Genomic DNA, 26,665 nt, shown 5'->3' with positions numbered 1-26,665 from the left:
CTGGAGTGAGGTCTGATTACATTTGTCAGCGACTGCTTGAGGAGGACAAGCTGCCCCTGAAGAGACTTTCCAGCTTTTCAGAACCCTTGAATTCGCCCAACACAATGCTGACAAGATTGCCGGTAAGAACAGGACCTCCACGTGCAGACCTCGGGTGCTGCCATGTTGGGATCTGGCATCACAGACTCTCTCTGTGATAACGAGCCACAACCCTACTGCCACTGTGATCGGACACCTGAGTTGCCACTTCTGCGGCCAGCGGAAGTATCCCCAATGACTCTGCCCAGCAAAGGAGGAAATCTGTTCAGGATGTGGGAAGAAGGGATATTACTAGTATGTCTGTAAGTCTAAACCATCGCGAGCAGCGCAGCGCTGACGTCATGTCCAGCCCCAAACAGCTCAACCACGTGCACAACTCGGGAGCTGTCATTTTGCTGGTCGGGCCTCCCCTCTGACAACGACGATGATAACTCAATCCTGGCCTCTGTGACTCTGAACCAGGGCAGCCCTCATCCGATCGCCCACTTGATAATGGAGATCAAGGTAAACAGGAAAGGAACAAACTGCCTGTTTGACAGTGGGAGCACAGAGAGCTTTATTCACCCGGATACTGCCCAGAAACTCTCTCTCTCTGTCAGACCCAATCCCTGGAGATCCGGGCTCCTCTCACACTTTATCCCCTTCAAATGTGTCAAAACCTTCAGATATCAACTAGCTTCTACAAATATCTGCAGCTGTTCTCTATTCAGCCTTTGAAAGCTTGTCACTTTGACTGCATTATTATCTCTGTAAATAACTATAACTCAAAGGAAAATCTTTGGCTGTAGCTGCACACTACTCGAAATAAGACACACACATGTAGTGTAGTCAGATTAAGCTCTGAGTTTTATTTGGGCTCAGGCCCGACTTTTATACTTGCACTGTTCCCACCGTGGCCCCCACTTTGCTGGCATCACAACATGCATAACAAAAGTGGTTTTCCCGCATGCAGGCATAACAATCCCTTCTTCCCCGCGTTCTGTCCCTGACTGTTGACTGTGCAGCAAAGCCAGCACCATTTTGGGGGTGCTGGCCTTTAAGCTGCCCTTACCATTCACCCGCTGGTTCACTTGTTGGGCCCAGTACCACTGCATGGGCTACTGGCCTTTGGTTGCGCTCACTCCCTGGAGCACCAGTTGAATTGTTGCAGTGGCGGGCCGCCACATGACACCCACCCCCCCCCCCCCCCCCCAGAACCTGCGATATTGTCCTTGGTGCCTGGAGGCCAAGTCTCTGCATCCTTTGATGGCCTGTCTCTTTGGTGCAGTGCTGGTGTCTCGACTGGGCACGCCAGTCCAGGTGTGCCAGCTTCAGCCTGCCTGTAGTGAAGACCTCTGTCTTGCCTCTGACCTTCAGCTTGAACGTGGGTCTGTTGTTGTGGATGACCCCAAAAGGACCCTCATATCGCCTCTGAAGCAGTGAAGAATGTGGACCCCTGCAAATGAAAACATACTCATAGACCTGAAGGTCTTTGAGTATATTGGTCCTCACATGTCTGTGCTTGGAAGGTGGAATCGGGGTCAGGTTGTTGACTCTTTCCCTTAGCCTGCTGAGGAATGCTGCAGAGTCGTCCTGCTGTCTGCTTGGGGATGTACAAATTCTCTCAGGACCACCAGTGGAGCTCCGTAGATGAGTTCAGCCGAAGAGGTGTTAAGGTCCTCCTTGGGTGCTGTGCGGATACCCAACAGTGCCCATGGTAGCTCGTCTACCCAGTTAGGCCCTTAGAGTCTCATCATGAGCGCAGTTTTAAGGTGCCTATAGAAGTGCTCCACCAATCCTTTGGACTGTGGGTGGTAAGTTGTTGTGTGATGCAGCTGGGCACCCCATACGCTGGTGAGGTCGGACCACAGACTGGAGGTGAACTGGACCTCTCGGATGTGATATGGGATGGAAACCGGAACCATGCTACCCAGGACAAAATGAGGGCCCTGGGGCACGAGCTTGTGGACATGTCTGCCAGTGGGACTGCTTCTGGCCACCTGGTGAAGCAATCGACCATTTTGAACAGATAGTTAAAACCCTGGGTTACCAGCAAGGGTCCTACCTCTTTGGTGTAGTGCTGGTGTCTCGACTGGACATGCCAGTCCAGGTGTCCCAGCTTCAGCCTGCCTGTAGTGAAGACCTCCATCTTGCCTCCGACCTTCAGCTTGAATGTGGGCCCATTGTTGTGGATGACCCCAAATGGACCCTCGTATAGCCTCTGAAGCAGTGGAGAATCTGGACCCCTGCAAATGAAAACATACTCATAGACCTGAAGGTCTTTGAGTATGCTGGTCCTCACATGTCTGTGCTTGGAAGACGGAATCGGGGTCAGTTCAAAGTGTTGAGGTGGGGTCTTGGTGTGCCTCTGTACCATGGTTGTTTTGGTCTTCATGCATGTCTTTGGCCACTTGTTGACCTGTTTCTACAATCCATTAAAGTGGCTGTGTAGTTAACCAGAAATCATGGCTTTTATTAGCAGAAACTAGTGGTACAATAATGAATGATAATGGGTGCATACACAGTTATACCCAAGGGGAGTGTCCTTAGTGGAAGAGATAATACATGTCCAATGTCAGTAGAGCAGACTAAGCACAGCAAAAGACTGACAGCATGACACAGATTCACCACAGTCTCCTCCTGGCAGAAGTAGGGTTAAAATTAAAAGAACAGCTTCTAGAATAATATTCAATCAGGCAAGCACATCTACTGTAAGCATAATAAAACTGTAAAATAAATGGCATTGAGACTTTACTGACGTAGCCAAAACAAGGCTAGTAACTATCAGAGCAATCAGAATATAATGAGATGTTTATGAATAGTGGAGCCTCTCGGGTTGTTTGTGAAAGCAAGAAGACCTTCTTATTGGTGCAGGTGGTGGTTTTGCAGGAGTGACAACCTTGGGAACTGACGGTGTTGATACAGTCCCCTGGTCTGTAGTGTGAGATAGCAGGACATCTGGACCCACTCCAGAAACACCAGTGTGAGGCAGTGGGGCCTCAGCATGGCTATCTAAATGCTTACTAAGGGTCATAGGCTGGGGTGGTGCATTCAACCTCTCAGGATCACTCCGAGTAGAGGCGAGCGGAAGGGGTAAACAAGGCAGGGCTAGATCTCTTCCGGGTAGAGTGTCTGTGCTCCCATCTGGAAATTTAACATGGGCATAATTGGGATTAGTGTGCAGTAGTTGAACTGGCTGGACTAGAGGGCCCATTTTAAGCGTCCGTGCATGCCTCTTCAGCAGTACGGTCCCAGACTCAGATAGACAGGCTGGACAGTCCATCACAGTTCCTGATTTCCTAGGAAAAGTAAGCATACACTCTTGAGGTGTTTGATTTGTTGCTGTACATAATAGGGTCCGAATAGAATGTAGCACCTCAGGCAGCACCTCCTGCCACCGAGTAACAGGGTAACCATGTATCTTTAACGCGAGGTTGACAGCCTTCCAGACTCTGGCATTAGCCCTTTCGACCTGCCCATTGCCCTGGGGATCGTAACTCATGGTGCAGCTGGTGGCAATCCCCTTGTGTAACAGAGCTTGCCACAGCTCTGCGCTGCTGAGCCTCTGTCTGTATGAAGGTAACTGGGAAAACCAAAAATACTGAAGATTCTGTCAAGCAAATTAATAACAAACTTTATTGAGACATCAGGGCAGGGTATCGCAAAGGTAAACCTTGAATATTCATCAATTACAGTAAGAAAAAATATATTTTTGTTGTTAGAAGGTAATGGCCCTTTAAAATTTAAACTGATCCTCTCAAAAGAGAGGATAAAAGTGGCCCCTGGAGCTTTAAAATATTTCGGTTTGCATTCTGTGCAAACAGGGCAGCTTTTAGTAAGTTTTCTGACTTCTTCAAGGGAGTGAGGAAGGTTGTTAGCCCTTATATAGTGGAAGAATCTTGTGACCCCCCGGGTGGCACAGTCTGCTTTAGATCTCCTTTAGTCTTTCAAGCTGAGCATTGGCAGCAGCTCGTGACATTGTATCGGAGGAATCATTTAACTTGCCAGGTCTGTACAGGATCTCATAATTGTAAGTTGAGAGTTCTATTTGCCAGCGTGCCATCATGTCATTTTTAATTTTACTTTTGTGTTTAGTATCAAACATGTAAGCTACAGATTTCTGATCAGTGATCAGGGTAAATTTTCTACCAGCTAGAAAGTGTCTCCAGTAGTGAACAGCTTCAATGATAGCCTGGGCTTCTTATTTAATGGCCGGATGTTTAAGTTCAGGTCTGTGTAGCATGCTGGAGAAAAATGCCACTGGTCTGCCCTTTTGATTAAGGGTTCCTGCTAAACCACAATCTGAGGCATCGATTTCCACTTGGAATGGGACATCCTCGTCGATGGACGAGAGTGCAGCTTTGGCAATATCAGTTTTAATTCTCTCAAAAGCTTTCAGAGCTGCTGAAGAGAGAGGGAAAGATTTTGTGTCAAACAGGGGGCGTAGCATAGTCACATGTCCATTTGCAGTAGTTGGAAAAGAATCCCATACACCTCCTAAGGGCTTTTGTGGAGTCTGGGGGTGGCAACTTCTTAAGGGGTGCCATTCTTTCAGGATCAGGGTGGATTTCGCCCTCACAAACAATGTAGCCAAAAATGGGTAGTTCTTTTGCTTTGAAAACACATTTACCCTTGTTAAATGTAAGGTTGAGTTCTTTGGCCATTGCTAGAAATATTTTTTAGGTTGTTATCATGCTCGGTCTGGGTCTTACCACAGATAGTGTACATCTGTTCATGAGGTGTTTGATTTGTTGCTGTACATAATAAGGACCAAATAGAATGTATGTTTACTTTTCCTAAGGAAATCAGGAACTGTGATTGACTGGCCAGCCTGTCTATCTGAGCCTGGGACCATACTGCTGAAGAGGTATGCTCGGATGTGTAAAACGGACCCTCTGGTCCAGCCAGTTCAACTACTGCACACTAATCCCAATTATGCCCATGTTAAATTTCCAGAAGGGTGCATGGACAATGTACCCCTAAAAGATCTGGCCACGCCTGGTTCACCCCATTTTCTCCTTTGGGGTTCTGGCACTCCTGGATGTTTCTTTTTTAGTTTTCAGCATTTTGCTGGACTGTATAGCACTTCTCAGTGTTTTGGCTAGAGAGACTGCCCGGCCATAGGACAGGGGCTCTGTCTCTAGTAGCCTCTGATGGATATCACTGGAGTCGATTCCATTGACAAAATTATTCAGCTTCAAAGCATTGCGATGTTGTTCCACATTGATTGCCCCAACATCGCATTCGTTTGCCAGTGAGTCGAGAGCCAGTACATAGGCAGCATCACTTTCCCCGAGTTTCTGGTTTCTAGTCAGCAACTGGTGTCAAGCAAATACCACATTCCGTGGTGCCACATAGTAAGCGGTCAGTCATTCCCGGGCTATAGCCGGAGTCATAGCTCCTCACGTTACAGCAAAAGGGATCTCACCCAGTAAGGAATTCAGGTGGCCCCACTGTATCGGCTCATCAACGATGTTGTTCCAAGCCATGTAGTAATTGAAACAAGCAATCCAGTGGTTGAAAATTTCTCTGAGCCTTGGGGCAGACTAGTCGATTATCAGCCGCTCTGGCTTGAGTGCCGCATCCATTTTTGCTAATAAAATTGAAGTGCCGGTTAATGAAGAAGACTAAGACTGTGTAGTTAACCAGGAATCATGGCTTTTATTAGCAGAAACTACTGGTACAATAATGAATGATAATGGGTGCATACCCGAGGGGAGTGTCCTTAGTGGTAGAGATAATATACGTCCAATGTCAGTAAAGCAGGGCTAAGCACAGAGAGAGAGACTGACATTCATGCACACATATTTTCTGGCCACCAGCCAGACCGTGGTCCTGATGGACGGGTAAGCCAGTCCATGGATGGAATCGAAAATCTGTCAATTCCAAGCTGCCGGGACGATAGGTCTGACCTGACTGGTGGCCACGACGCACAGGAGAGTGGTATCACCTGTGCTGACTGGGATGTCCTGGAGCTGCAGTTCCAATATGGCAGTCCTGTATTGGGGCATCACCTCATCTTTCTGCTGCGACTCTACAAGTGCCACAAAGTCTACTCCCCTTGATAGCGTGTGGATACATTGCCTGGACAGTGCGTCGGCCACCACGTTGTTCTTGCCAGACATAGGGATTACTTAAAGTGGTAGTGAATGGAAGGAAAAAAATTGAGAACCACTGCTATAGATGTTTTTGATGGTAGGCAATTGGATTCTAATAATCCATTGGGAATTTTTCACTACCCACTGGAGTGCTTTGCCATCTTGTGCAATACAATTCCCCTACTGCACCGATAGTCTATATATTAGCATGCTCTCAATTGTGCATTTATAGAAATCCAACAGGATCCTGGGACAGAGGTGAATCTTCCTCATACTCAAAAAATAAAGATGCTTTTGTGCCTTTTTAATCAGAATTGAAAACTTCAAGGATCAAGTGAAATCTTCAAAGATATGGACACCAAGGGAATTAAAGCTTGGTAAATGCTCTAACCACAACTCCATTGACATAAAGCAGGATGCAAGTGTGGCTTTGGCATGCCTGAAGTCCTCGATAATCTCCTTGGTCTTCTGAGTGTTGAGTGTCGCACTTCATGAGTGCTGAACCTCATCCCTGAGGGGGTTACATTGTCCCCTTTAATCACCATGGTGTCATCTGTGAACTTGATTATTACATTTGTACTGTACATAGGAACAGAGATAAAGAGGGGTATATGAAAGGGGGCTCAACACACAACCCAGAGACACAAGGTAAGAATGGAATAGAAAATATTGCCCAGCTTAACAGATTGACGTCTGTTAGTTAGGAAGTCCAAAATCCAACTACAAAGGGATGGGCTGATACCACGCAGACAAAATTTGGTTATCAGCTTAGAGGGGACAACAGTACTGAAAATCAAGCGATAGTCAGTGAATAGCATTCTAACATAAGAGTCAGAGATGTCCAAATGAGTCAAAGCAGAGTGAAGCACTATTGAAATGGCATCCTCGGTTGACCTGTTTTCATAGTTGTTGAGGTGGGGGCTATTTGATGAAATATACAGATGCACAGGCACTTCAAATTGTTCCCCAGCACCAAGCTTCCACTCACTGTGAGTTCTTTACTTTGAACCAAGGATACCATCTTCAGAAGGAAACAGCCTTCTGGGAGATTTTTAAGGCAACTACAATGGCTGAAGAGTTGACATGTAAATGTACACTTTGTCATGTCAAACTCTCCCATAACAAGGACAGAACAAAGTTGGATGTGGAGTCAAATTTTGTTTGCATATATTATCAAAAATTTCCAAGCAGACATAACATGGGAAATGAATAAACGTTAAATTCCCACAGTAACAACATAAGAAATATTAAGCAGTTCAGACAGTATCTATTTATTCCCCATATTGTATATGCATGGAAATAGAACCATTAAACCATGGAATAGTAGTACAGACAGAAATAGTCCCTTTGGCACATCTAGGATGTACCAAGCTATTATTTAGGCCTCACCCCATCAACCTGTAGCTTTATCATAGCTCTCAATACCCTGCCCAACTATGTACCTATCCAATCTTCTCTTAAATATTGAAATCAAACCCACACACTGGAAGCTCATTCCACATTTTCACAAGCCACAAACAACGGGGTCAGACATTTCAGGTGTAATTTGATAGGTGGGAAAGTCGCACAGATGAGGAACCAGACAGAGCAAAGTTGAGAAGCCTTCTGTATCTTTGTTCTCTGCATCACACGGACATCCATCCTTCAAATAGGGAGATGGTTACAACATTAGAAAGTATCAGCAATACTCAGAATCACATGCTGATGAAAGGTTTGATAATATATGCAAAAGACATTTTACTTGGAATTCAACTTTGTGTTGTTTCTGATTTGGGTAAGTTTGACAGGATGATGTGTAAAGTTTGCTTGAAAAGTAATTGAAAAAAAAAGTTGGAATTCGAAAACAAAAACAAAAATGTGATGTTGAGTATTGCTGATACTTTCTGATGTTGTAACCATCTCCCTATTTGAAGGATGAATGTCCGTGTGATGCAGAGAACAAAGATACAGAAGGCTTCGCAACTTTGCTCTGTCTGGTTCCTCATCTGTGCGACTTTCCCACCTATCAAATTACACCTGAAATGTCTGACCCCATTGTTTGTGGCAAGTGAAGTCATCAGCTGAGCCAACCCCAGATCCCAGACTAACATTGCACCAGTTTCAGTGCAAGTGGAACATCCTCAGTTGTTCTCTCTGAATGTTATTTAATCCAACATTTTGGGACTGCAAAATAAACAGGGACATGATTTCTAAAATCATTAGATCAAGAGGTACCCATCTGAGAACTGAAGGGTGGTAGTCAGAGCAATAAAGTTCTGGGAGCAGGAAAAAGCTGTTCCTTTAAATGCCTGAACTAGTGTTTCCCTGTTGCTGTGGTTACAGTCCATGTGACAAACTGATAAGGCAATTAGACAAGATTAATATGCATAATATGTTCCTGAACATGACAGCTTGTTTTTTCTTCCAATTATATTGTAGTTGTATTTTAGTATTATTTTAGAGCTTTTGTTGAGCAATAAATCAATTTTCATTCAGAGAATGTGGATTAAGATGATCTAATGACCTCAAATTAATGTTTTTTATTTCTCTGAAATAGAGTTATACAGTCAGACAGTATATAAGCAGGACATTTGGATGAACATATCTGTGCTAGTATAAGGTTCCTGTACATTCTTCTGTCTGCATGAGTTTCCTTTGGGTGCTCCAGTTTCTTCCCACCCTTCAAGACATACAGGGTTTGTAGGTTAATTGGGCTATTTGAGTGTCATGTGGTCATGGGCCAGAAGGGCATGTTACCATACTTTATGTCTATATTTTACATTTAATTTTTTTTAAAATGAGAACATTAAGGACAGTAAATGCTGGAAAATGCCAACAGCATATCTAGAAAGTGGTGCGTTTATGCTTCCAGTGTGATCCTTCATCAGAAGGATAAGAAATTAGAGACAAAAGAGTTTTTAGTTACAGAGAAAGGCATGAAAGCAGAAAAGAAAAATAAAGGTCTGTGAAGGATGGAAACATTAAATGACAAAAAAACATCGTGTGATGTTAAAAGGGGATGGGGAAACTGGAAGAAGGTCATTACTACTTTCTTCATTGAGCATGGATACAAATATCCCTCTTCTGCATCTCTGAATATTATTACATCTGCTTGCGATAATAGTTAAGGAGCATGGTTGTACCCAGAATAAATAATTGAACAGTTCATTTGGAAAAGGAACACAATTGCAGACATGGATTTCAGAATATCGTATTTTTGGCCACAAGTCTGACTTAATGACCAGAAGTTCACTGTACAATTGAAGAAAGGGGTTTTCAACAACACAGGAATGGGACTGATCGACAGATTAAGGCTTTATTTCTAACAAAGACACAGCCTCCAAATTGAAACTTTAATAGGACTAGCAATCTCATTCAGATATTTGCACGGAGAGGGATTATGAAATGGTGCTACTTATATCACCTTCAAATTATCCCTTACCTGGACCAGCAAGTGCTAAAGTGCAGATCCTTCTACCTACCGAGGGAATTCAACTGACTGCAGTCATTATCCTTCCAGAGGCAGGTAGTAAACTAGAACTTGAGGAACTGCATACTATTTTTTTTTAATATTTCATTTCCTATTCCATACATGCAATAACTATGTATTATAATATACGGATATCAAAAAAGGATCAAATTGATTACATACATGATGGTTTTCACCCCACCCCAAAACCACTCCCTCCCAACCACCCACCTCAAAGAAACAATATACAAATTGAACAAAAAAACTTTATAGGTATATAAAAAAAGAGAAAAAATAGAAAAGAAAAGTTTGGATTTCAGGGAGATATATTATCCAGTACAACTCATCCATCCTAATGTAAACATACAGAGGAGAATCTTGCCGGGGCTAGAGGGATAAGAAGGATACAAATTCAAGCCCATTATTTGTAAAATTTGTAAAAACAGTATTTATTTCATAAATTATAAGTCATTTTTTCTAAAGGAATACAACTTTGAATTTCAGCATGCTCTTGGCATGCTTAAAGATGCATCCACTTTCCAAGTAATTGCAATATATTTTCTTGCTACCACTAATGGTAATTTAACAAATTTCAGTTGATAGGATGATATTTTCAGTTTAAGACTTGTACCCTCAATATTTCCTAATAAAATTAAATCATGAATTAGCGGAAAAGCAATTTCTGTAATTTGTTCCAGAAAATTACGTAAAGCCACCCAAAAAGGTCTCACATTGGGACAAGAACATGTTGAATATATAAAAGATCCTACATCTTCACCACACCTAACACGCTGGTCTGATAAATCTGATTTCAATCTATTCAATTTCTGTGATGTAAGATATAATTGATGTAAAAAATTGATAGTATTAGTCATACAATCCCACATAAAATTTCTCACATTTTTTGATCTATTATAGTATTCAAATTTGTTTCCCATATCTGTCTAGATTTATGAAATCCCAGTTTAAGACTTCCTGCTTGTAATGTTGAATATTTCAAAGAGTAACTTCTTTTTAAACAATCCCACTCCTAATAAGAATTTCTACTTCAGTACAACTAAACAGAAACATGCTTGGTCCTATCTGTCCCTCAAATATGTTCTTATCTGAATACAGCAGAAAAAAAAGAGAATTATGTGGTAGAGCATATTTATTTCTCAATTGCTCAAATGACATTAATTGACCTCTTTCATAACAATCTTCAACATGAACAATCCTTTATTAATTGACCTCTTTCATAACAATCTTCAACATGAACAATCCTTTATTAATTGACATCTTTCATAACAATCTTCAACATGAACAATCCTTTATTAATTGACCTCTTTCATGACCATCTTCGACATGAACAATCCTTTATTAATTGACCACTTTCATGACAATCTTCGACATGAACAATCCTTTATTAATTGACCACTTTCATGACAATCTTCGACATGAACAATCCTTTATTAATGGACCTCTTCCATGACAATCTTCGACATGAACAATCCTTTATTAATGGACCTCTTCCATGACAATCTTCGACATGAACAATCCTTTATTAATGGACCTCTTCCATGACAAACTTCGACATGAACAATCCTTTATTAATGGACCTCTTCCATGATAATCTTTGACATGAACAATCCTTTATTAATGGACCTCTTCCATGACAATCTTCGACATGAACAATCCTTTATTAATGGACCTCTTCCATGACAATCTTCGACATGAACAATCCTTTATTAATGGACCTCTTCCATGACAATCTTCAACATGAACAATCCTTTATAAATGGACCTCTTCCATGACAATCTTCGACATGAACAATCCTTTATTAATGGACCTCTTCCATGACAATCTTCGACATGAACAATCCTTTATTAATTGACCTCTTTCATGACAATCTTTGACATGAACAATCCTTTATTAATGGACCACTTTCATGACAATCTTCGACATGAGCAATCCTTTATTAATGGACCTCTTTCATGACAATCTTCGACATGAACAATCCTTTATTAATTGACCACTTTCATGACAATCTTCGACATGAACAATCCTTTATTAATTGACCTCTTTCATGACAATCTTCGACATGAACAATCCTTTATTAATTGACCTCTTTCATGACAATCTTCGACATGAACAATCCTTTATTAATGGACCTCTTCCATGACAATCTTCGACATGAACAATCCTTTATTAATGGACCTCTTCCATGACAATCTTCGACATGAACAATCCTTTATTAATGGACCTCTTCCATGACAATCTTCGACATGAACAATCCTTTATTAATGGACCTCTTCCATGACAATCTTCGAAATGAACAATCCTTTATTAATGGACCTCTTCCATGACAATCTTCGACATGAACAATCCTTTATTAATGGACCTCTTCCATGACAATCTTCGACATGAACAATCCTTTATTAATGAACCTCTTCCATGACAATCTTCGACATGAACAATCCTTTATTAATGGACCTCTTCCATGACAATCTTCGAAATGAACAATCCTTTATTAATGGACCTCTTCCATGACAATCTTCGACATGAACAATCCTTTATTAATGGACCTCTTCCATGACAATCTTCGACATGAACAATCCTTTATTAATGGACCTCTTCCATGACAATCTTCGACATGAACAATCCTTTATTAATGGACCTCTTCCATGACAATCTTCGACATGAACAATCCTTTATTAATGGACCTCTTCCATGACATCTTCGACATGAACAATCCTTTATTAATGGACCTCTTCCATGACAATCTACGACATGAACAATCCTTTATTAATTGACCTCTTTCATGACAATCTTCGACATGAACATTCCTTTATTAATGGACCTCTTTCATGACAATCTTCGACATGAACAATCCTTTATTAATGGACCTCTTTCATGACAATCTTCGACATGAACAATCCTTTATTAATTGACCTCTTTCTTGACAATCTTCGACATGAACAATCCTTTATTAATTGACCTCTTTCATGACAATCTTCGACATGAACAATCCTTTATTAATTGACCTCTTTCATGAGAATCTTCGACATGAACAATCCTTTATTAATTGACCTCTTTCATAACAATCTTCGACATGAACAATCCTTTATTAATGGACCTCTTCCATGACTATCTTCGACATGAACTATCCTTTATTAATTGACCTCTTCCATGACAATCTTCGACATGAACAATCCTTTATTAATTGACCTCTTTCTTGACAATCTTCGACATGAACAATCCTTTATTAATTGACCTCTTTCATGACAATCTTCAACATGAACAATCCTTTATTAATTGACCTCTTTCATGACAATCTTCAACATGAACAATCCTTTATTAATTGACCTCTTTCATGACAATCTTCAACATGAACAATCCTTTATTAATTGACCTCTTTCATAACAATCTCCAACATGAACAATCCTTTATTAATTGACCTCTTTCATAACAATCTTCAACATGAACAATCCTTTATTAATTGACCTCTTTCATAACAATCTTCAACATGAACAATCCTTTATTAATTGACCTCTTTCATAACAATCTTTGACATGAACAATCCTTTATTAATTGACCTTTTTCTTGACAATCTTTGACATGAACTATCCTTTATTAATTGACCTCTTCCATGACAATCTTCGACATGAACAATCCTTTATTAATTGACCTCTTTCATGACAATGTTCAACATGAACAATCCTTTATTAATTGACCTCTTTCATACCAATCTTCAACATGAACAATCCTTTATGGTGCCATATATTAAAGAACTGATTATCTCTTAAAAAAAAAGGTTTATCATTGGCATTTGTAGGTAATATGGACCCTCCATCAATATCATGATTCATTTTATTCCAAACATTAAACAAATGTTTAAATAATGGTGTCTCTTTATTAGCATCCAGAAATTTGATTCACTACATATAACTTTGTCTGCTTACCTCTCTCCTGTTTTATTTAGTTTCATATTTACCCATACCAGTTTTTTTTTTATTTTCAAAAAAAGCAAGAAATCTTATCTGTGCCACTCAATAATTTTTAAAATTAGGAAGCTGTAAACCTCCCTATTCATATTTCCACATTAGTTTCTCTATAGAAATTCTTGATATTTTACCTTTCGAAAGAAATTTCATTATGGCCCATTGGTCCCACGTTAAAATCCCAAATTGTTATGGGCCCAGAGGACCGCAAAACCCAGCAGCAATATATATTCACCAAGACAAATGGTTACTTAAACAAAAATTGTTTTAATTTTCTTTAAACATGAAAACACTTTAACTTATTACCATTAACAACCTAACAACTCCCTTCTAATTCTAAGCACACATGTATGTAATGTGCATATGTTCAGGAAAGTTCTTTGATTCACAGCCCAATCTCATTTCTCACCCCTCCAAGTTCATGGGTATCAGGCAATTCTTATACTGTGCACAGAATTTAACATTTATAAATTTTCACCAAGCTCTGGTGTCTAAAGGTAATTGTTCACAGCTCCGGAAAATTCTTGTTGGCTTCAGAGAGTGATTTGTTGCTCGTTGGACACATACAAACTGATTTCCTCTGATCAGTCACTTCAGTGTCTTACTGAAGAAACTAGGCCCATCAGGGTTTTCCAAATGATAACCTCTTCTTCCAAGTCACCACAGAGTTCCTCTTGTTTCCCTTATTTCAGGAGAAACATTCTAGCCAGCCATTTCATCTTGTAAGTACTCTAAGGGTTTTGAACAGGTGAACTCAGAACTCACAACTCTTTTTCAAAATGGAGTTTTTCCACCAGTTTCCAAAAGGTACTACAGAAGTCAGTTCCCCCACCCCTCTCGCTCTCTCTCTCTCTCTCTCTCTCTCTCTCTCTCTCTCTCTCTCTCTCTCTCTCTCTGTCTCAGTCTCTCTGTCTCTGTCTCTGTCTCTCTCTCTCTCTCTCTCTCTCTCTCTCTCTCTCTCTCTCTCTGTCTCAGTCTCTCTGTCTCTCTCTCTGTCTCTGTCTCTGTCTCTGTCTCTCTTTCTCTCTCTCTCTCTCTCTTGGTCTTTTCTCTCTCTTTGCTTAAAAAAAAACATATGGATCCACTTAGAACAGCAAACTGCAACTAGACAGATTGCCGGCACTGGAATCAGTTTCTGCCTGGCTATCTGTTGCTTTCAAAATAATGACCCAATTACTCCACAGCATCAGTCCAATGAAGTCTCCATAGGCATTCTTCAAAGTTTCTATAAAGTCACTATTGACATGGTATCCTTATGCATAGCTCTTTCATTTTAAATTAGATGTATTTTGTGAAGTGTTACTGTTTGTGACATTTTTATATAAAATATAATGTAAACCATCACATTTTATTTAATTCTTGAAAAACAAATTAGGGTATTAATATTGGTAACATCTGAAAAAGATATTGTAACCTTGGAAATGTATTCATCTTTATACAATTCACCCTTCCAACTGAAGTTATAGGTAAATTTATCCATTTTTAAAACTCTGCATCAATCTTTTTAAGTGAAGACAAATAATTCAATTTATATAAATTCTTCATTTACTATTTTTATGTATTCCTAAATATTTGATACCTTATTTTGGACATTTAAACTGTGTATTCCTCTGACATTGAGTATAATTACCTACTATCAATGGCATAATTTCACATTTATCCCTATTTATTTTATAACCTGAAATTTTCTATATTCTTCCAATTTGGCATACAGTCTTCATAAAGATGACTCAGGGTCAGTCAAATATATTAAAGCATCATCTTCAAATCAACTAATTTTATGTTCCTCCTGGCCCACCCTAAAGCCCTTAATTGTAAATCAGAGTGAATTGCCTTGACATATGGTTCTACAGCTAAAATAAATAAGGCTGGTGACAAAGGATAACCTTGTCTACTTGATCTCTTTAATTTAAATGGCATAGACACTTGGCCATTTGTTTCTTCTTTAGCTTTAGGACTATTATATAATGCTCTAATCCAATTTTTAAAATTTGATTCAAATCCTAACTTATCTAAAACCTTAAACAAAACAATCCCACTCTAATCTATTAAATGCCTTTTCTGAATCTAAACCCACTGCAACACTTAAATCACTTTTTTTGCACTAGATGAATGATACTAAACACTTTAGCTACATTTTCTGAAGATAGTCTTTAAAAAAAAACAAACCCTGTCTGATCCCCATTAATTAATTAATTATCAGATTAATTAATAAATTAATTAAGGTGACAGGTTATTCATTCTATTTGCCAAAACTTCTTTGACTATTTTATAATCCACATTTAATAATGAAATAGGTGTATCAGATGAAGGTTTTAAAGTGTCTCTGTCTTTTTTAGGAATCACAATAATTATTGCCATTGAAAATTATGCTGGAAGAGTTGAATTTTGTGAAGCCTGGTCTAGTACTTTCATAAATATAGGAATGAATAAGTCCATAAATTCTTTATAAAATTCAGATGAAATACCATAATCTTCTGGAGATTTATTTCTTTGTAAAGAGCTCTTACTTCTGCCTCAGTAAATGAAGCATTAATTTCAATTTCTTCTTTTAAACTTAGCCTAATCGATATTATCTGTGATAAATAATTATTTACTTTAGGTTTGTCTCCTAAAGACTCCAAAGTATATAATTTCCTATCGAAATTTCTAAAGGATTCATTTATTTCTTGAGGCTTATATGTAATTACATTAGTACTTTTTAATTGCATTAATTATTCTCAAAGTCTGTTCTACTCTTTATTGCCAAGCTAATACATTATGTGATCTTTGCCTTGCTCTACTAATAGCTTTCTCATCTTATGATAAAGTTTCATTATAATAGATTATAAAATTAATCAATTGTTTACGCTTATTCTCAGAAACACACTTTTGAATGTCCTTTTCCAAAACTGTAATTTCTTTTTTCTAATTGATCTTATAGATCCTTTTTAATTTCTATAAGGATCTTATAGATCCTTTTTAATTTCTTTTTTCTAATTGATCTTATAGATCCTTTTTAATTTTAGATGTGAAACTTATAATTTGTCCTCATAGATATTCCTTTAAAGCATCCCATATAATAAATTTATTATTTACTGAGTTCAAATTTGTATTACAAAAGGTCCGAATGTTATTTCAAACAAAATCACAAGAATCTTTCCTTTTCAATAATAAAGAATTTAATCTCCATCTATATATCAACTTCTGTTTGTTAGGTATTTCCATAATTATTAATAAACTCAAATGGTCAGATAGAATCCTCAGTTTATAGTCCACCTCAAAAATCCTAGCTTACATTTGAGCCAAAACCAAAAATAAATTAATTCTAGAATGAGATTCAGACCTGCAAGAATAAAATGAATAATCTTTCTCTCCAGGATCGATTTTTCTCCATACATCAATTAAATTCAAATAATTAAACCCAATATAACTTTAACAGCTTTCATTCTTGCCCTTACTCGAGTGGACCTATCTAACAATGGATCTAAGCAAAAATTAAAATCCCCTCCTATTAAAATATTTTCATGTGCCTCTGCTAAATTTAAAAAGTCATCTTGAATAAATTTCTCATTGTCAATATTTGGAGCATACAAATTCAAAAATATTCACAGTTCCAAAAATATTTGAGAATTACTATTACATATCTACCTGCAGGTTCTGTAACAATATTTTGAAGTGTAATCGGAAGATTCTTTTTAATAAAAATTTCCACCCCTCTTGCTTTAGAATTAAATGAAGAAGATATTACATACCCCACCGAATCCCTTTTTAATTTCAAGTTCTTTTTAAGTTAAATGTGTTTCTTGAAGAAAAGTTACATCACCTCCAAGTTTCTTAATGTATGTTAGCACTCATTTTTCTTTTTTATTGATCTATTTAGTCCATTAACATTAAAATTTACAAACTTAATCACCTTACTCATCTAGATCAAATATTTATCAATCATTCTCCCTCACCTCATCCTCAAGTCTCCTCCAAATGCAACAAAATTCTCTGTATCTGTACACATCACTTCATACAATCCAAAAGAAGATAAAAGTAAAAGACAAAATTACAAAAAAAGTTTGCAAGTTCATACCTATAACAATATTAGAAAAGTCCCCTCCCAATAAGTGTTGCCTAATTCAACACTAATTCCCTCCATTTTACAGGTTGTGACCAAGGTCACAAACATACTTGTATCCTACAGAAATCAACACATCCCACTCCTCCAAACTCCCTTGGTACATTCAATATACAAGCTTTAATCACTTAGTAATAGAAATTAGTCAATTAATTAGTTAATTAATTAGTCAATTATCCACAATTAAAATAGCAACTCGAAAATCAAAAGAAAGGGCATAAAGAAGGAATATCATCAAATTCTTCCATCCAATTATGAAATTAAAGTAATGGGGAAAAGGATAGTTCATTGGAACAAGTTCATAGTATTGCTAAAGGTTGAGCTTTTGGAAGACTCCAAGCGTATTCTTACGCTTATGCAAAATATGTAAAAAAAATTAATGAAAATATGTAATGAAAATTTTCAAAGTCGCAGGGTAATGAAGGACAAATTTATAACCTATAATGATATAGAATTTTCTTAGCTGAATTAAATTCTTTCATTTTTCTCAACAAATCTTCACTCAAATCAGGGTAGAAATCCTATCCCTTTCCCGTAACAAAGGACCTCGTCCTTCCTTTGTTCCTTTCACAGCAAGACCCAAAACTTCCTCTTTGTTTTGATACCACAGAAACTTTATTAATGTAGTACGTGGATTTTGATTAGGGAGAGCCTTGGGTCTCAGAGCTTTATGGGCTCTTTCAGTTTCAATCATATTCTCAAAGTGATCTCCCAATAATTTAGGAATCCAATCTTGAAAGAAGCAATTCGAATCTGGACCTTCTTTTCCTTCTGAAAGGCCTAGTGCCTTAATGTTATTTCTTCTACTAAAATTCTCTAAAATATCCACTATCAGAAAGCCTTTCATTTACTGTAATTAAACCAGTTGTTGTATTTTCCACATTAGACACCTTGTCTTCAGCATGTTTCAGATCATCCTGTACTCTTGTAATTGTTTCTTCCATTTTCTTTAATTTCTTCTTCATTTTATTTACAACATCCAACTTAGCAGTTTCTTCTTCCATTTCTTTCATTTCAGCCTTGACACCATTAATCTTTCTCTCATTTCCCCTTTCATTTTTTTAAGCTGCTGCATTATCATTACAGTCTTAGTCTGAGGATTAAATTCAATTTCTTCCATTACCTCCTCTTCTTGTATCCCTTCTTCCTCATCTTTAGCTGACAAACCTCCTCTTGAACCCAATTCTTTCTCCGCCAGTGCCAAAGTCGAGGTCCCCAACTTTTCTATAGAGTTGCTGCAATCCCAGTAATGCCTTGGACTTCATTGTGCCAAGCATGTGTGATTTCTCGCCCATGCACGGTTCACTTCTAGGTTCGTCATCGATGCTATCTCTCCAAAGTAGCAGCTGAGAGGGCACCAGCAAGGGTCCCCTCCAAGGACTCACCAGGTCGGGAGACAGAACAGACTCCAGCTCCATGTTTCATCGTCAAGTTGGGCTAGGCCTCAATTTTTTTTTTCTTATTTTCTTTCTGTCAGGTTCCAAAGGTCTTTGCTGTTTCTTTTTCATATTTTGGAGGCATAATTGAAGTAAGGTAAGAAGGTTTAAATACACATTGAAACAGTGTTTATTCAAAACTTGTTTTAACTATTTTCCCAAGGGAGTCAGGAGCCTACTATTGATCCCATGGCATCATATGACATCCCTCAACTGCATACTATCATCATCAAGTATCTTATGACACCCTGAATGCCTTCTTCATCATCGCTAGGGACTTCAATCAGCCTAGCATAAAGACAGAACCTCTTACCACCAGCATGTCCACCAGCATGTCTCCTGCAACAACAGAAGACTGACTTTTCTCAACCTTTGCTACACTTCCACCAAGAACATGACCACTCCAATTCTCACCTGCACTTTGAAAAATTGGACTACCTGGCTGTGCTTTTTCTCCCTGTGTCCAGCCAGTGACTGAAGAGCAGGTAAAGAGGTACTGATATTGTATGGAGAGGCAGAAAAGCAGTTTTGAGATTGCAGAGAGCTAGTAGATTAGGCCAAGTTGAAATACTTGGCTGCAGAATATGCTAGAGTTTGTGTCTTCATCAGGAAATGCATGGACGACTGTGTCCTGACTAAATCCATAGGGGTACTTCCTAATGAGAATCAGAAGATTGACAACTTGCTGAAGATGAGATTTGTGGTGTTCAAATCAGGTGATTCAGGAAGACCTTCAGAAAGAGGTAAGCAAGAAAGTCTGCAGATGCTGGGGTCACGTTCAATACACAAACCTTCTGGAAAAATTCAGCAGGCCATGTAGCATCCATAGCTTGAGACCTCCAGAAGACCACTTACTAATGTGAAAACGTACTCTAGACCAGAGTCTCAATGACAGAGTTTGCGCACTTTCATTTCCTATAATGAACTCGACATCTTCCATACTTCCTAAAAAAGGAAAATATTGATGCACCCCATGAGCTCTGATAATACCAATTGTCCTGTGCTCTCATTTACTGAGGCCAATATCACAAGAACCTTCAAGAGGGTGAATGCTAAGAAAGTGTCTGGCCTAGAGAGTGTACTTGGTCAAATCCTCAAAAACCTACGGAGACACATTGGGTGATGTTTTTTTTTCTGAGATTTTGCTGCTCTGCGGTTCCCACTTGCTGCAAAAAGAAACTTATCATTCTGGTATCCAAGAAGTTCAAGGTGCCTTGTCTCAATAGGCATTTTCACACCACAGGAAAGCAGTGACCCAACTTTGTCCTGGAGGAATTCCCAGGAATTCAGGACCTCCCAAGCCTTTCACACCACAGTCCAAATTCCTGAGAATTTGTTCTCCCCGGCAATTTAGGGGGAGGCCCGCCCCCAACCAATGACATGTTATGCACACATAGGAGTAAGAGCAAGTTCATTGATTGCTCGCCTGGTCCCTCCCTGCCCTTCTGGTCTCTCACCCACCAACTCCCTCCCAGCCAGCTGTCAGTCAGTCTGTCACTCACCTGCCTGCTCCTTCTCTCTCCCTCCCATTGGTAGGTCGCTTGCCCAACTAATTCCTCCCCCTGACCATCGATAGGTCGGTTGCTCACCTACCTGCTTCCTTTTCCAGAACATCAGAAGATCGGTCACTCACTTGCCCGCTCCCTCCCCCAACTGTCGGTAGGTCACTCGCCCACCCACTACCTCCCATCAGTTGCTCACCTGCTTCCTCTCCCTGACCATCAGTAGGTCAGTCGCTTGCCTGCCCGCCCCCTCCTCCATGACTATCGGTAGGTCACTTGCCGACCTGCTTCCTTTCCCCAACCATCAGTAGGTCAGTTGCTTGCCCACCCACTCGCTCCCCCCAACTGTCGGTAGGTCGATCACTTGCCTGCCCCATCCCCCCCCAATCGTCTGTAGGTCGGTCGCTCACACGCCCGCTCCCTCCCCCCGACCGACAGTAGATCAGTCACTCACCCGCCCACTCCCTTCCCCCCAACCATCAGTAGGTCGGTTGCTTGCCCATCTCCTCCCATCGGTAGCTCACAATCCCAATTCACTGGTTCTGTATTAGCATTGTGCTCTGTTAACCATACCACATTAAATGATAACCAAACTCAGGGACCTGGGACTCTGTTCCTTACTCAAATTCTCATTAGATTGGAAACATCATCTCCTCATTGCCACTAATCAATATATAGTCAGGTCAATACTGTATGTTAAGTCTTTGGTTATATTTATGCTATACCCATTATTGTGTAGACAAGTTTGTCTCCAACACCATCTTGAAATTTGCTGATGGAAAATCATTGTCCAAATAAGAGATTATAATGAATAAGAATATCGAACAGAGATCAAGAATCTGACTGGGTGAACAACATTCTTAGATCCAACATAAGCAAGACCAAGAAATTGGTTGTGGACTTTCAGAAGGAAAAGCTAAGGGACCTCACACTCATCTTATTTAATGGGATGGCAGTGGAGAGGAACTTGAAATATCTGGGCATTCATATATTGTAGGACCTATGCTGGGTCCAGTGCATCACGGCAAATATGAAGACACTGCAATGTTTCTACTTTCAAATGACTTTGAAAAGGTGTAGGATTTCACAGAACACTCCATCAAACATGTATGTGTGGGTTCTCTAAAATATACTGACTGGTTGAATCACCGCCTGGTTTGAAGACTTGAATGACAAGGAATGCAGAAGGCTGCAGAACATGGTACACATAGCCAAGTCCATCACAAGCACCAACCTTCTATCCATTAATGACACCATATGAAGGTTCTGCCTGAAGAAAGTTGATAACATCGTAAAAGACCCACCACACTGATTATGCTCTCCTGTCACTGCTACCTAGAAGCAGAAGGTACGGAAGTCTGAAGTCTCACGCCTCTCGAATTTACCCAACAGATATCAGGTTCTTTAAGCAACAAACCCCCGCACACCGTTCAATAACATTACTTCAAAACCACCAAAGATCTGCCTCCACCCATGACTAACATATTTGTGTACTCTGACCATCTGTGAGAATTCATTGTAATTTTTCAGCTCCCTTTTACATTATCTTTTTTTATCTTTTCTCATGTGTTGCATGTTGTATGCACCTGGGAACCTTCAGCAAGTAAGACATTCATTACATCTATACACTGCATTTATGTACATAACAATAAACTTAATTCATTCATTGATACATCCATCCATCCTTCGCCAGAAGCTTTAGTTTATATTTGGTCATTCCATTCACTCTTAAATATTTTAACATTCAAATAAAACAATCTTTGATTATCATAGACTCAACCTTTAATAACTGAGTATTATCATTTAATGAAATTATGTTTCAGTTAACCAGAACATTTGAAGTACTGTACATGCTATGTGTATCTGTGGTTAAGGGGGAATATTAATGGATCAGAAGCATTTCAGAGAGGTTTATGAAACTACCCGACCTAGACAGTGTACCTTGCTGTATCTTAAATACCTGTGGGGACCAACTTGGCAGAGTGTTTGCAGATATTTTCGATGTTACTGTCTGAGGTCCGCATCTGCTTCATAAAGATGTCCATCATATTGGGGCCCAAGAAGAGGAAGGTGACCTGCTTCAAAGTCCATAAGCCGATGATACTTACATCTACCATGATGAAATGTTTTGTGAGGTTGTTTATGGAGTAAATTAATTCCCATTTCAGGAAGGACCTGGGTCCACATCTCATCATATCAAGTCAGCAGTGGATGCCATCTCGAGACAGAACATGAGATATTAAAATGAAATATGAGGTGTTCACAATCTAAGTCTACAACCCAATGGTATGAGCATGGAATTTTCTCATTTCAAGTGATAAGTTCCCTGTCTCTTCTTCTGCACCCTCTTCTGATTTCAATGTTCAGAAATCTGCGGTTCTATTTGCAGCTGGTTTCATCATCACCAGATCACAATCAATGCACATCAGCGGCATCACCTCCTCCTCACTGACCACCATCCACAGGGCAAAACAAGGTTGAGTAGTCCTTAGACCCCAGCTCTATTCCCTCTACACTCATGATAGCATAGACAAGTTCATCTCCAACACAATCTTTGAATTCATTAATGACTCCATTGTGACTGGCCAAATAACAGGTAATAATGAGTCAGGACACAGGGGAAAGATCAAGAATCTGGTTGGGACGTGCCAGATTAACGATCTTGTACTCAATATCAGCAAGACCAAAGAGCTTATTGTGGACTATACATTCATTGGTGTGATGGTGGTGGAGAGGGTTAGTACCTTTAAGTTCCTGGGAATCTACATATTGTAGTACCTCTCCTGGAGCCAACACATCAAGGTAACTAGGAAGAAGGAACACCACACTGAATGTACTTTCTAAGTCTGAGGAGATTTGACATATTGAACATTAGCAAATGTCTACATGTGAACTGTAGAATGTAGACTAACTGGTTGCATTGTGGCCAGGTTTGGACACTCAGGTGCTCAGAAATGCAGAGGAGTGCAAAAAAATGGCCAATCTTGCCAAGTCCATTACAGGCACCAACCTCCCATCTATTCAAGACCTCTATGTGAGACACTCCAAGGCAGCCAGCAAAATAAAGGATTCCATCACCCTGGTCACAACCTCTCCCACTGCTATTTTCATGGAGTAAGTACAGAAATTTGAAGTCCACAAGGTCTTGATTCAAAACAGTTATTTTTAACCAAAAGCTACCCAAACATTAATTACTGTGGGCACCGAAAAATTTATCTGCACTATTAAAACGTTACTTTATTTATTTCACTAACTGCAATCATGAATATTATTTCTGTATCCTTTATTATCTTTTTGTCTATCTTGAAATATTGAGATCGTTTTATTTATAATTTTCTAGTTGCTGATTCTATGTGGACTGGAGGAAAGGTTGTCGGAGCCAGTGTATCTGAACATTGTATTTATGTGTATGACAATAAACTCTCATCTCATCTCAAAGCAACAACTGAGAAGAGCAAGTTTAAAAATTAAGATTATTTGTTTTTATCTATTGTAGCTTAGATGTGTGAGAGGGGTCTGTAAATCAACATATAAAATCTTGAATATTCTTGACAGATTAAAGACTATGTTTTCCTCTGAGCTGGAACTGGGGGTTACTGTTTGAAAATATGGGATTGCTGAGCTAATACAGAGGGTTAAGAATGTTTTGAACTCTGTCTCAAAGAGTGATTCAGACTTCTTGAATATCTTCACAATAGCTGGTGGTATTCTTGACAAGTGAGAGATGGAAGATTACCAGGGTAGATGAACAGTAGAGTTCAGGATACAATCAGATCAATCATGATCTTATTAAATAACGGAACAACTTGAGGGGCTCAGCCGCCTACTTCTGCTTCTAACTTATATGGTCATATCATTACAGTGAGGTTAAGTCTGGGAACTGGTAATAGAATGGCCAGTTACAGTTGTATGGTTCCTTGATCCAGTATACACATTGTTCATTCAACTTGAAAAGATTGTGGTCACAAAATGTTTGCAATCAAAAGCCAAGTACTCTGCTATTTTGACAGCAATCAGTGAAGTTTTCTTTTCATTGAAGCCAATATCCATCTGATTGAACAAAGCCACACATCAAATGAAATGCCTCCAGGAACACATTATGTTTCTTGAAATCATCCATCGTTGAATCAAGTAAAAAATGGGGAAGTAAAATAAAGACACTTCCACAGTGGATTTACCAGGAACAAACATTTCTTGGATGAATAAATCATTTTTGCTCTGAGCTGGGTCAATTATTTTATTCCTGAATTCATTGCAAATTCTGGCATTAAAACTGAAAACTGATTCAAATTTTTAAAATGTGTCACAAGCCCAAAGGACCCCAACACCCAGCAGCATTCACCTAGACAAATAGTTACTTAAACAAAAGTTGCTTTTAATTATCTTTAAACATGAAAACAGAATCACACTTTAATTTATCACTATTAACTTAACTAATCTAACTTAACCCCTTCTAATTCTAAGCACACGTGTATGTAATGTGTGTGTGTAAGTTCAGAAAAGTTCTTTGATTCACAGTCCAATCTCACTTCTCATTCCTCCAAGTTCACTGGTTGCAGGCAATTCTTGTACTTGCACAGAATTTAACATTTATGAAGTTCACCAGGCTTTGGTGCTTGAAAGGTAAATAGTTACTGCTCAGGAAGGTTCTTGTCGGTTTTCAGAGGGAGATTTGTTGTTCGCTGGACACCAACAACTGATGCCTTGTAACTAGCCACTTCAGCGTCTTGTCGAAGAAACTTGCCCACCAGGATTCTCCAGATGATAACCTCTTTCTTTCATGTCACCACAGAATTCCTTTTTGTTTCTCTTATTTCAAGTGAAACATTAGGCAGCCTGTCCTCTCCTCTTGTATGAACCACAAGGTCTTTGACCAGGTTGAACTAAGCACTCACAACCTGTCTTCAAAATGGGGTTTTCCACAAGCTTGCCAGCTTATCCTGTTCCAATCCCAGCTGCTGTTTCTGACTGTAAAACTGCAGAAATGAATTCTCTCTCTCTCTCTCTCTCTCTCTCTCTCTCTCCCTCTCTCTCTCTCTTTCCCACCCACCCCAGCCCGCCCTCTCTCTCTCTCTCTGGGAGAAAGCCTGTTTTACTCTCTCTGTGTGCAAAACCACATGACCCTCTTAGAACAGCAAGTTCCACTCTAGACAGCTGTCAATGAGTTCTTTCATCTGCTGCCTCTTTGTAAACAACAATCCATTAGTGAAGTCTCTTGGGTTTTCACAAAGACTGTTGGCCACAACACTTTTAACTTGAGGAGAGCTCCAGTATAAGATCTAAGATCTGTTTGAAAGTGTTTGTATGTGACCTACACTAAAAAAAAAACCTGTTCCAATTTATCTCCCAAAATCATATCTATAATCTGTCACAAATGGAGTATAGAACATGACAGGACAGAACAAGTTCTTTGGCCCACGATCTTGGGCCGACCTATGCAAACTTACTCCACATCAATCTACTCCATCCCTAACTCACATTCATAGCCCTCTATTTTTCTTACATGCATGTACTTATCTATATCTTTTAAATGTCCCTATTGTACTAGCCTCCACTACCACCCCTGGCAAAGTATTCCAGTCACTTTCTGTGAAAATAACAATAACCTCTGACATCTTTCCTAAACTTTATGCCACTCACCTTAAACAGATGTCCTCTGGTGTTGGTTTCTGTCATCCCAAGAAATAGGTGATGTCCACTTAATCTATGTCCATCATAATCTTATATACTGTACCTCTAAGTCACCTCTTATCCTTTGTTGCTCCAAAGAGAAATGTCCTGGCTCTGACAACCTATCATCCAGGCAACAACCTGGTGATTTTTTTCTGCGCCCTGTCTAAAGAATCTATATCCTTCCTCTAATGAGGTGACCAGAACTGAATGCAATTTTCTACAAGTTTTATAGAGCTGCAACATTACCTCATGACTCTTGATCTCAAACCTCCCCAACCAATGAAGCCATCATACTTCTTTGGCTTGGCTTCGCGGATGAAGATTTATGGAGAGGTAATGTCCACATCAGCTGCAGGCTCGTTTGTGGCTGACAAGTCCGATCATACCATAGGCCTTCTTAAACAA

At 39.4% G+C, this 26,665-nt stretch overlaps 2 long non-coding RNA genes across 2 annotated transcripts in view; one reads left to right on the top strand and one right to left on the bottom strand.

Annotated features, from left to right (window-relative positions):
- LOC138765327 (uncharacterized) overlaps positions 1–17,543 on the bottom strand; it is a 48,366-nt gene extending 30,823 nt beyond the window's left edge. Inside the window, exon 1 of the long non-coding RNA XR_011358555.1 lies at positions 17,483–17,543. This is a non-coding gene — a long non-coding RNA (uncharacterized lncRNA). The remainder of the gene's footprint in view (positions 1–17,482) is intronic.
- Positions 17,544–21,863: 4,320 nt separating this feature from the next.
- LOC138765270 (uncharacterized) lies at positions 21,864–24,037 on the top strand. The gene is made up of 3 exons (XR_011358554.1): positions 21,864–21,935; positions 22,756–22,873; positions 23,928–24,037. It is a non-coding gene; the product is annotated as an uncharacterized lncRNA (long non-coding RNA).
- Positions 24,038–26,665: the final 2,628 nt, after the last annotated feature.

The sequence above is a fragment of the Narcine bancroftii genome, chromosome 1, assembly GCF_036971445.1.
Source record: "Narcine bancroftii isolate sNarBan1 chromosome 1, sNarBan1.hap1, whole genome shotgun sequence".
Lineage (NCBI taxonomy): Eukaryota > Metazoa > Chordata > Chondrichthyes > Torpediniformes > Narcinidae > Narcine > Narcine bancroftii.
The sequence above is the reverse complement of the archived record's forward strand: the minus strand, read 5'-3'. Positions and strand labels throughout refer to the sequence as shown.